At 45.6% G+C, this 10,313-nt stretch overlaps 1 long non-coding RNA gene across 1 annotated transcript in view; it reads right to left on the bottom strand.

Annotated features, from left to right (window-relative positions):
* Positions 1 to 4,339: 4,339 nt before the first annotated feature.
* LOC110313326 overlaps positions 4,340 to 10,313 on the bottom strand; it is a 13,197-nt gene continuing 7,223 nt past the window's right edge. The window contains exon 3 of the long non-coding RNA XR_002380101.1: positions 4,340 to 5,054. This is a non-coding gene — a long non-coding RNA (uncharacterized LOC110313326). The remainder of the gene's footprint in view (positions 5,055 to 10,313) is intronic.

The raw sequence follows: 10,313 nt of genomic DNA, 5'->3' as shown, positions 1-10,313 counted from the left end.
CACTGAGCCATCTCTCCAGCCCCCAAAGCAACTCTTATACGGACAACATTTAACTGCAGCTGGCTTACAGGTTCAGAGGTTCAGTCCATTATCATCAAGGCAGGAGCATGGCAGAATCCAGGCAGGCATGTTGCAGGCAGAACTGAGAATTCTACATCTTCATCTGAAGGCTGCTAGCAGAATACTGACTGCCAGACAGCTAGGATGAGAGTCTTAAAGCCTACATCCACAGTGACACACCTACTCCAACAAGGCCACACCTCCAAATAGTGCCACTTCCTGGGCCAAGCATATACAAACCATCACAAGTAGCAAGTGCCTTTATCTTCTGAGCCAACTCACAGATTCCCAAGATTCTTGGAACTTGCTCTGTAACTATGCTGGCCTTGAACCCACAGAGATCTGACTGTCTCTACTTCCCAAGTGCTGAAATTAAAGATGTGCACCACCAGCCAGGTGTGCCAGTGTGGTGGTGCATGCCTTTAATCCCAGCACTTGGGAGGCAGGGGCAGGCGAATTTCTAAATTTGAGGCCAGCCTGGTCTACAAAGTGAATTCCAGGACAGCCAGGGCTACATAGAGAAACCCTGTCTCAAAAAAACAACAAAAAAAATGTGTGCCACCAATACTGGGCTGCCAAAATTCATAAGACAAAGCAATCCCTTGGTATTTGGCATTGATTGGCTGGAGAAGGAGCCACCTACAAATCTGTTGTTATCAGCCAATGTATTGCATATATAGTTCATCCAAATTTATTATGAAAAAGCACATAAACTATATTATGGAAATCCACACAAAATATAGACAGACCATGAGTGAGGAAATTGGGTGGCATAAAGGACCATAATACAATATAAAGACAAATCCCAAACAAAATGCTCTGAAGAAGAAACTGTGGGAAGCGGCAGTCAAGACAGCATCCTGCCTCATTGCCAAGCCTCGTGAACCCTGCTTGTTTACCAAGCACCTGAATAATCATGCACACCTGAATGATCACGCTCACCTGAATGATCATGCACACCTGAATGATCACACTCACCTGAATGATCATGCGCACCTGAATGATCATGCACTGCCCACCTGATGCCTATCAACACCCACCCTGTCTGCGTGCATGGCTCATGTACAGAGCGTGTTGAATGCTGATTGGATGACGAAGAGTGATGAGAGTCAAGTGCAGAGGGTGGAAGTGGATAAATTAGGCGATCCCCCATAATCAACGGAATAGGAATAGAACTGAGAGCTGTTGTAGAGAGAATAATTCCTGTTCTATAGCGGGAAGCTGCAGAAGCTGCTCAAACCCTGCCTTGGCATACATGTCGTCTTTGCCCCACCTTTGCTGGAAGGAGTGTGGGGTCCACAGCAACTGGTGGCCCGTATGGGGAACTCTGAAAAGAGCAGCTGAATTAAGATGCAAGAGTTACAGGTGAGTTCCGTGGTAAAGAGTAGTAATCTAGCACTAGGTTAAAGTTCCCGGTATAGGGACAAGTCAAGCTCCCGGGGTTACGGGATGCAGTTAAAGTTCCCCATATAGGGACAAGTCAAGCTCCCGGGGTTACGGGATGCACTTAAAGTTCCCGGTATAGGGACAAGTCAAGCTCCTGGGCTTACGGGATGGAGTTAAAGTTCCCGGTATAGGGACAAGTCAAGCTCCCGGGGTTACTGGCCGGAGTCAAAGTTCCCAGTATAGGAATGAAGTTAAAAGTGAAGAGAGCAGGAGGAGATTGCTTCAAATATGAAAGTAAGAGTGGCATTGGTGAAGGTGCTAGCAATTTGGATTTTAGTTAAGTCTTGCCCGGCAGACAAAAGTGGAAAGTATGCTACTGAGTTGAAAAAGTTTTCCTGTGGCCAGGCTGGGCATTTTTTGTTTTGTTTTGTTTTGTTTTGTTTTCGAGACAGGGTTTCTCTGTGTAGCCCTGGCTGTCCTGGAACTCACCTGTAGACCAGGCTGGCCTCGAACTCAGAAATCCACCTGCCTCTGCCTCCTGAGTGCTGGGATGAAAGGCGTGCGCCACCACGCCCGGCTCAGGCTGGGCATTTTAAAAGAGATTGTCCCAATCGCCCGCAGTCAACTACTGCAGCTCCTATGAGATGTCAAAAATTATGTTCACGGTATTGTAAAGGCTCATGCAGCAGAAGTAGAAAAAGGCAAACGAGAAGCCAGCAAAAAAGAAAAAAAGGCTAAAGAGCAAGAGAGTGAGGAGGGAAGTTCAGATGAATCATCTGACAGTGGAGATGAAGTGACTAGCATGATATCTAAGTTGAGTTTTAGGCGAGGAAGGCCGCCTGAACCCTTGGCACCTCCCTTGCCCTTACCTCCTCCCTATAACAGGGAAAGAAGAAGCGAAGGAAAGCGCAGCCACCATGCTTCGGTATGGCAAAGTCTGCCTCGCGAAGTTGGTGCCTTCCCAGTGTTTCGAGATCAGCCAGGGCAACGATATCCACCTGTTCCCTTCCCAATCTGCACAAGCTGTGGAATTACAGTCAGTAGATGCTAGTGTTCATCCCAGATTTACTCTCAGCTGAAAACTGGAATCTTATTAGTAAATAAGAGAGTGGATTTGCTCCAAGGGCAGATAGATATTCTGAAGCAATTAGTATTTGTGTCATGTGTAACCCATATGTCAGGAATTTGTGTAACCTTTGTGCGGTATCAGAATTTTTCTCGTGCAGCTAATTTGTCCCCCAAATTTGGATGAAAGAATTACAGGCATCCATTGTTGCAGTGAATAACACCCGTGTGGAGATTGCCACTGCTCAGCAGTGGTTAAAGATGATCCAGGGGACCTTCAGCTTCCTCAAGGATTGGGGAGGGATGGCCTTCTTGGGGATTTTGGCTATGTGCTGTATGTGTTGGTATGCTATGGCGGATGATACGCATGCGCAGACGGGTGCAGGCCAATAAACGGTTGTTGATTCAAGCTGTGGTGGCTATAGAGACAGGTAATTCACCCCATATTTGGCTCCTAATAGCGGCTGAGGGCCATAAGCTGTGAAGTCACCAATGACAGGAAAATTGAGGTGCTGTGAGCCAGATGCACACCCCTTTTTTGGCTACAAGGTGATTCAATGACAGGATTATTGCGGGACACCCACCACATAGCCTAAGACAAAGCCCTTGTCCACCTAGGACCTAAAAAAGGCCTAGTTACTGGGTGCTGTACGTGGATGCAAGCCTTATGGCCTAAAACAGGTACTTCACCAACCCTCTTTTTACAGCCACCCCCCAACATTTTAAACAGAAAGGGGTAGATGTAGGAAGCGGCAGCCAAGACGGTGCCCTGGCTCATTGCCAAGCCCCGTGATCCCTGCTTGTTTACCAAGCACCTGAACAATCATGCACATCTGAATGATCATGCACACCTGAATGATCATGCACACATAGCGTCATACAGCATGATATTGAGTCACTGGCCTATCAACACCCACCCTGTCTGCGTGCACGTCTCGTGTACAGAGCATACTGAATGCCGATTGGATGGTGAAGAGTGATGAGAGTCGAGTGCAGAGGATGGAAGTGGATAAATTGGGCGATCCCCCATAATCAACGGAATAGGAATAGAGCTGAGGGCTGCTGTAGAGAGAATAAAGGAAGCTGCAGAAGCTGCTCAAACCCTGCCTTGGCGTACGTGTTGTCTTTGCCCCACCTCTGCAGGGCCGGAGGCTGGGGTTTGCGGCAGAAATCCTGCCACAGGGTAGCGTAGCAGCCTGGGGCTATGCTCACAAAGGGCCTAAGGACACAATAAGAAGTCCCAGAACTCCAGAAAGACCTGCAGGTAGTGTCAAAAAATTGCCTGAAGGGAATGGAATTATTCAGGCTCATGCTACCAAAGGGATGAAAACGGTCAAGTAAAGGAAGCCAAAAGGCCAATTGTTCTGTTTTCAGTCATCCAAAAAAGTCTAGGAAAAGGCAGAGTGGATGCTGGGAGCTAGGGGAGAGGGAGGCTGGAGACTACTGACAAGTTCCGGGTTTCGTTAAGAGTGACACCAATATGCTGGAATTGGGACTGAGAGAGGACTCGGTGGTTTAAAGCCCTTGCTGCTCTTGCAGGGGACCTATGCTCAGCTCCCTGCTCCCACGTGGCAGCAGGTAACCATCTATAACTCCAATTCCAGGAATCTGACACCCTCTGCTGCTATTTAAGGGCACTGCACACATACGGCACACATGCATCCATGCAGACAAAACACATACACATGAAATAAAAATTTAAATCTGTTTTAAACATTCTGGAGTTAGATATTTGCCTGAGGTGGAGGGGCGGAGGTCATCAGTGCACAAGCTTATAAATACGTTATAAACCATTGAAATAGAGAACACTTTAACATGGAGACATTGCCGGGTGTGTTGACAACATGCCTTTACTCTCAGCACACTGGAGGCAGAGGATGAATCTCTGACTTCAAGGCAGCCTGATCTACACAGAGAGTTCCAGGAAAGTCAGAGCTATAGAGAGAGAGACCCTGTCTCAACAGAGCAAAAGAATGGAGACACTTACATAATCGAGGTAGATCTCAGTACTTAATTGGTGGGGAGTATAACCTTGGGTGGAAAAGTACAACCAGCCTGAGGCAGCCTGATAGAGCAGCAGAGAAAGGATCAAAGGAGATTAGAAAAACAGATATGCTGAGCTCCCTTCCCTTCCTCAGGGTAATTGCTTCCCAACGGCCAGTAGGCAGCCAGCTTGGAAAGACAACAGTGTATGGAGCAGCTATGGAGTAAATCTTGGATATAGCCTGGACTACAGGGAAGGTACAAATGGGTAGGAGTGGGCTTTCTAGCAACGAGCACAGAGAGTAATCTGCCAGGTCCTGGAATGCTGATGGCGGGTTTCAGGAATGCTAAAGGAGAGGGATGGACACAGTATCATTCATGCTCCAGCTGGACCCACGAGGAAGATGCAGCTCTTCCCTGACAGCCTACCACTTCCTACTCTCACCAGATGGGCCAGCGTCCCTTCACAAGTGGGGTCAGTACCGCACAATCGTGGAACATGAAAGAAGGCAGTGGCCTTGTTAAATGACTGCCACCGTCAGGAGTTCAGCTGTGTCCATCTGCAGAAGAAAGTGCATATATGCCTGTCAGTAGTGATACATACCTTTAATCCCAGCACTTGGGAGACAGGCATTCAGATATCTGAGTTCAAGGCCACCCTGACCCACATAGTGAGTTCTAGAACAGTCAGAGCTATATAATGGGACCCAATCTTAAAAACAAGCAGACAAAACAAAAACAGAAGAAAGGAAAGTTTTCTTTTTGAGGTGGGGTTATCTTATGCTGCCAAAGCTGACCTCTAACACCAGATCACCTGCCTTGGCCTCCTGGAGAACATGGGCAATAGAACTCACTAAAATGGGAATAATGTCAAATCTAGATTTCATAGGAATATTGTAAGGGTGGGGCAGTGGTGGTGCACGCCTTTAATCCCAGCACTCGGGAGGCAGAGACAGGTGAATCTCTGAGTTTGAGGCCAGCCTGGTCTACAGAGTGAGTTCCAGGACAGCCAGGGCTACACAGAGAAACCCTATCTCAAAAAACAAAACAAATGAAACAAAAGGAATATTGTAAGGATTAAATGCAATAATGTTTGGCAAGGGCACCATACTATTATTAGTTGCAGTATACTATGATAATGCTGAAAGGTTTAAATCTCTCCTTTTTAATATTTTAATTTATGTTTAATTACATGCATGTTCATACATGCACACCATGTGTGTACAGTACCCGCAGATGTCAAAAGAGAGTATCAGATCCCCCCTAAGAAGAGTTAAAGGGAACTCTGAGTTGCCTAATATGAGTGCTAGGATCTAAACCTGACTCCTGCAAGAGCAGAAAGCAGGCTTAACTGCTGAGCCATTTCTCCAGCCTCTCTCCTTCCTTTCTGTCTTGAGACAGGATCTTGCCTGCATCGAGGCTGGCCTCAAACTCACTACGAAGCCAATCATCCTGTCTCCACCTCCCAAGTGCTCAGATTACAGATGTGCACCATCATATCCAGTTCACATGGTACTGGCTGTTGAACCCCAGGCTCTGTGCTTTCTAAGCAAACCCCTTCCTATCGAACTACATCACCAGTCCCTCCCGTGCTCTCATTTATTTGCTCAGTTTTAGATTTGTTTGTTTAGTTATTTATTATTGTGTCTACATTCGCATCCTGGGGGTGGGGGTGGGGCAGCACACACCTGCGGAAGTCAGAGGTAACTCTGTGGAGTCAGTTCTTTCCTTCCACATTCATGTGGGTGCTGGGGATTGAACTTAGGCCACTAGGCTTGGGCAGCACATGTTTTCATACGCTGAGTCTCATGGTTACCTTATCTTTACAGAGAAACAGAGGGAGACTCAGGGAAGGACACAAACCTCATAGTTAGAAACAAAGGGTGAGTCAGGAGAAGACCCCCTAGTTTGCAGTCTGAGTGCCCCAGGAAATGCCTCTGCATTGGCTCCGGTATTTATAAATTTTGCCTTGGACAGTCCGATCATGTTATGGATGGGACGAGAACAAAGACCCCAAAGCCGAGTTCTGCTATGCATACAGCAGGTGTTAATAAGTGCCCCTGTATGCATTTGTGACTTATTATTGCCTAATGGACCAGGAGCTCTTCAAGGGCTAAGTCTAATTCCCATTCCTCTTTGTCTTGCCAGTGCCTGGCACAGTCGCCTGGTATAAATAAAGTGTTTAATAAATATTTTAGATGTATTAATAATTAACACCTGTGGCTATTTATAAATATCTCTGTGGGAAAAGCCCAGTTGGGATTGTGGCCTGTATCAAAAGTTAAATTCTCAGCTCATTTACCAAAGGCTGTGTCAACACAGGGTTACAATCTGCCCAAGAAGCTTAGAAGGATACAATAGTGTCAATATTGTCCATTTAAGGTAACCATTTTAAACAAGCCCTGTTTTCATCTCAGGTGGGCAGAGAGTGGTGAGAGTCAAGTTCTAACACATGGTGCCCGTGCATAAGACCATATTTGGAAAGAGGGTCCTTACAGCAGTAACCAATTTTAGGTGAGGTAATTTTGGATTAGGAGGGATCCTCAAATTAGAAATGGTGTCCATCTAAGGGGAGAAAAACAAGAGAGAAAAACAGAAACCCAGCTAGTCACGTGATGACTCAGCTACAGGAACAGTGTGTCCACTAAATGCAAGACTACCAAGGAGGGGGAAGAGCCTCCCCTCTACCTTCAGAAGGAGAGACAGAGAGACAGAGACCTCTGACAGTGTTTCTTGTTTCTGGAATTGGGGGATAATAGAAATCTGTCATTTTAAGTCCATGGATAACCCGTTACCCAGGAATATATGAAAGGGAATGTACACATGGGCCCTACTTCTGGACCATACTGGGAGTTCTGAAGAAAGTCCACAGAATGAATTCCAGAACGGTCTCTGTACAAGGCAAGAGCCCAGCATCTTTGCTCCTGCTCCTCAGTGACACGTGCCTGTGGGTTTCCCTCTTGTCTATTGTCTCCCTGTACTTCAAGGCAGTTTGAGGGACGGATGGGTGGTGGCAGAGGTGGTCAAAGCCAAATGCAGGATGTAGGGCTCCCTGTGCTACAGGTATCTGCTGAGGTGTGAAGGGAGTGAGCTTATACCCTCCTGCCCACTGCACCTGCTGCTGAAATCAGAGTGGGGAGCAGCAGCCACAGAGCTACAGGGTCTAGACCAGAAGAAAATTCTTGTTAGTAACTATTAACAGTCTTTGTTGGGGAGAGGTGTACTGAGACAGTGTCTCCCTAAGTAGCCATGACTGTCTCACTGCTACTGTGTATAGTCCAGGTCAAATTTGTGCACCTGCTTCTGCCTCCCATGCTGGGGTTACTGCCACCAAACCAAGACACTCAAGATAGAGAGAGTTGATGCAGAGAATTAAATATGGAATGTTTCTAAGCATGGGACTCCATGCACCTACATAGACTATGGGCAGAGTCCAGGGTCCTTGCTCTAAGTACCACATACCACACATCACGTCGATGCTTTAGACATGCAGTGAATGATGGTGTTATTACCATATGGAGCCTATGTCCTGAATCTTTCCTCTGTGGTAGGAATGGATCTAGAGAGATGGATATTGCTTCTCAGCTGAGGAATCACTTGCTCAACACTGGGACTTGTACTCATACTCAGTAAGTGAGAAACACCTGGAACTAGAATTACACAGCATTCAAGTTCATTTGTTTGGCTTTTTGAGACAGGGTCTCTCTAAATAGCCCTGGCTGACTTGGAATTCACTAGGCTAACCAGGCTGACTTCAAGCTTACAGAGATCCTCTGCCTCTAGAGTGCTGGGATTAAAGGTTTGGACCCCCACTCCCAGCTCACAACATTCAATCATTCTGTAAACAGGCTGAGCAAATCCAGTATTACAGTTTAGTTTGAAGGATGGAGCTCAGTACATAACCCAAGCTGATGGAAATTTTGAGATCTTCCTACTTCAACCCCACATATTCTTAGTAGAAATATTTTTATTTATTTATTTATTTATTTATTTATTTATTTATTTATTTATTTATTTATTTATTTATTTGGTTTTTCGAGACAGGGTTTCTCTGTATAGCCCTGGCTGTCCTGGAACTCACTTTGTAGACCAGGCTGGCCTCGAACTCAGAAATCCACCTGCCTCTGCCTCCCGAGTGCTGGAATTAAAGGCATGTGCCACCACGCCTGGCAGTAGAAATATTTTTATTCCACTTAATATATCCAATGTTACTCTGTCAAATTGCCATGAAAGATTCTAAGAAAACTTTGATCAGTTTTGGTATTTACCTTGTTGCTCTGTAATAAATAGTTTGCAGTTAGCCACAATATAATGACCAAAGAGCCCTGGTGCTGATATGGTAAAGTAGTATGATTTTGTAGGAATTCTTTTTTCTTAGCTATTGTACAACTGTGGTTAGGAATTGTATCATGTACCAGTCAGCTTTTTTTCTTTTTTCTTTTTCTTTCTTTTTTGTTTGTTTGATTTTTGGGTTGTTTGGTTGTTTCTGTTTTGAGACTTTTTTTGTTTCTCTAACATCCCTGGCTGTCCTGAAACTCCCTTTGTAGACCAGGCTGGCTTTGAACTCACAGAGATTCCCCTTGCCTCTCCTTTCGAAGTGCTGGGATTAAAGATGTGTCACTACACTCAGCCATCAGTTAGTTTTCTGATACTGTAGAAAACACCTAGAGACAACTAACTTATAAAGAAGAAGGATTCATTATGGCCAGTTTTAGAGGCGTGAGTCCCATGGTCAGTTGAGGCCTTAAGTGAGGTATATCATGAAAGAAACAAGCCCCTATATTTTACAGCTAAGTACACAAGAGAAAAGTCAGCCACTGATCATACTAGCCCCTTCAAAGGCATTTATGTCTCCAGTGACCTAAAGACTTCCCAGCAGCCTCTTAAAAGACTCCACCCCCTTCCCAGCTCTGGGGACTAACCTTTAACATGTTGGCCTTAGAAAACACTTATCCAATCCAAATCACAGCAGGAGTGAAACATCAGGATGTCTGCGACGTGCTTTGGAATGGTTTGGTGTCTGTGTAGGCAAGCATGCTGACACACTCCTATAAAGCCAGCCCCAGGAAGGCAGAGGCAGGAGAGCTTCCAGCTCAGGATAGTTTAGGCTACATAGTGAGATTCTATCTCCAAGCCAAAAGGAAGTCTTCTGGGCTCCTTCCTCAAGAAGCTAACTAGCCCACACCTAGTCTGTTGTTGTTGTTGTTGCTGCTGCTGTTGTTGTTGTTGCAGTTGTTGTTGTTGTTGTTTCTCCTGTCTCTGCCTCCCAAGTGCTGGGATTAAAGGCATACGCCACCACCATGCCTGGCCCGAGTCTTAATAAGTATTCTCTTTCTGTTTCTCTATGTGTCCTTAGTGGAATACTTTGCCCTAGGACACCACAGCCTAGAATTGAGCATCCTCTGAACTCACACCTGCGGCTCAGCTCTCCTGAGATTCTGGGCTTTCCCCCTGTTTTTCTGACCTCCATGGCTAACTTTAAAAAGTTACTTTTTTCTCTATCTCCCCTCCTTCCAGCAACTTCTGGGTTTTCAGTTTGCCTGTAACTGTTATTCTCCTTTTAAACACCAATAAATTTCCCTTAATCATTTTTTTTTCTTTTCAGTTTCCCTTTAAAAAATCCCAACCTTGGGGCTGGAGAGATGGCTCAATGGTTAAGAGCACTGACTGCTCTTCTGAAGGTCCTGAGTTCAAATCCCAGCAACCATATGGTGGCTCACAAGCATCCGTAATGAGACCTGATGCCCTCTTCTGGTGCGTCTGAAGACAGCTACAGTGTACTTAGATATAATAATAAATAAATCTTTAATAAAAAAAAA

This window comes from Mus pahari, chromosome 1 (genome assembly GCF_900095145.1).
Source record: "Mus pahari chromosome 1, PAHARI_EIJ_v1.1, whole genome shotgun sequence".
Taxonomy (NCBI): Eukaryota; Metazoa; Chordata; class Mammalia; order Rodentia; family Muridae; genus Mus; species Mus pahari.
This window is presented reverse-complemented; position numbering and strand designations above follow the sequence as displayed.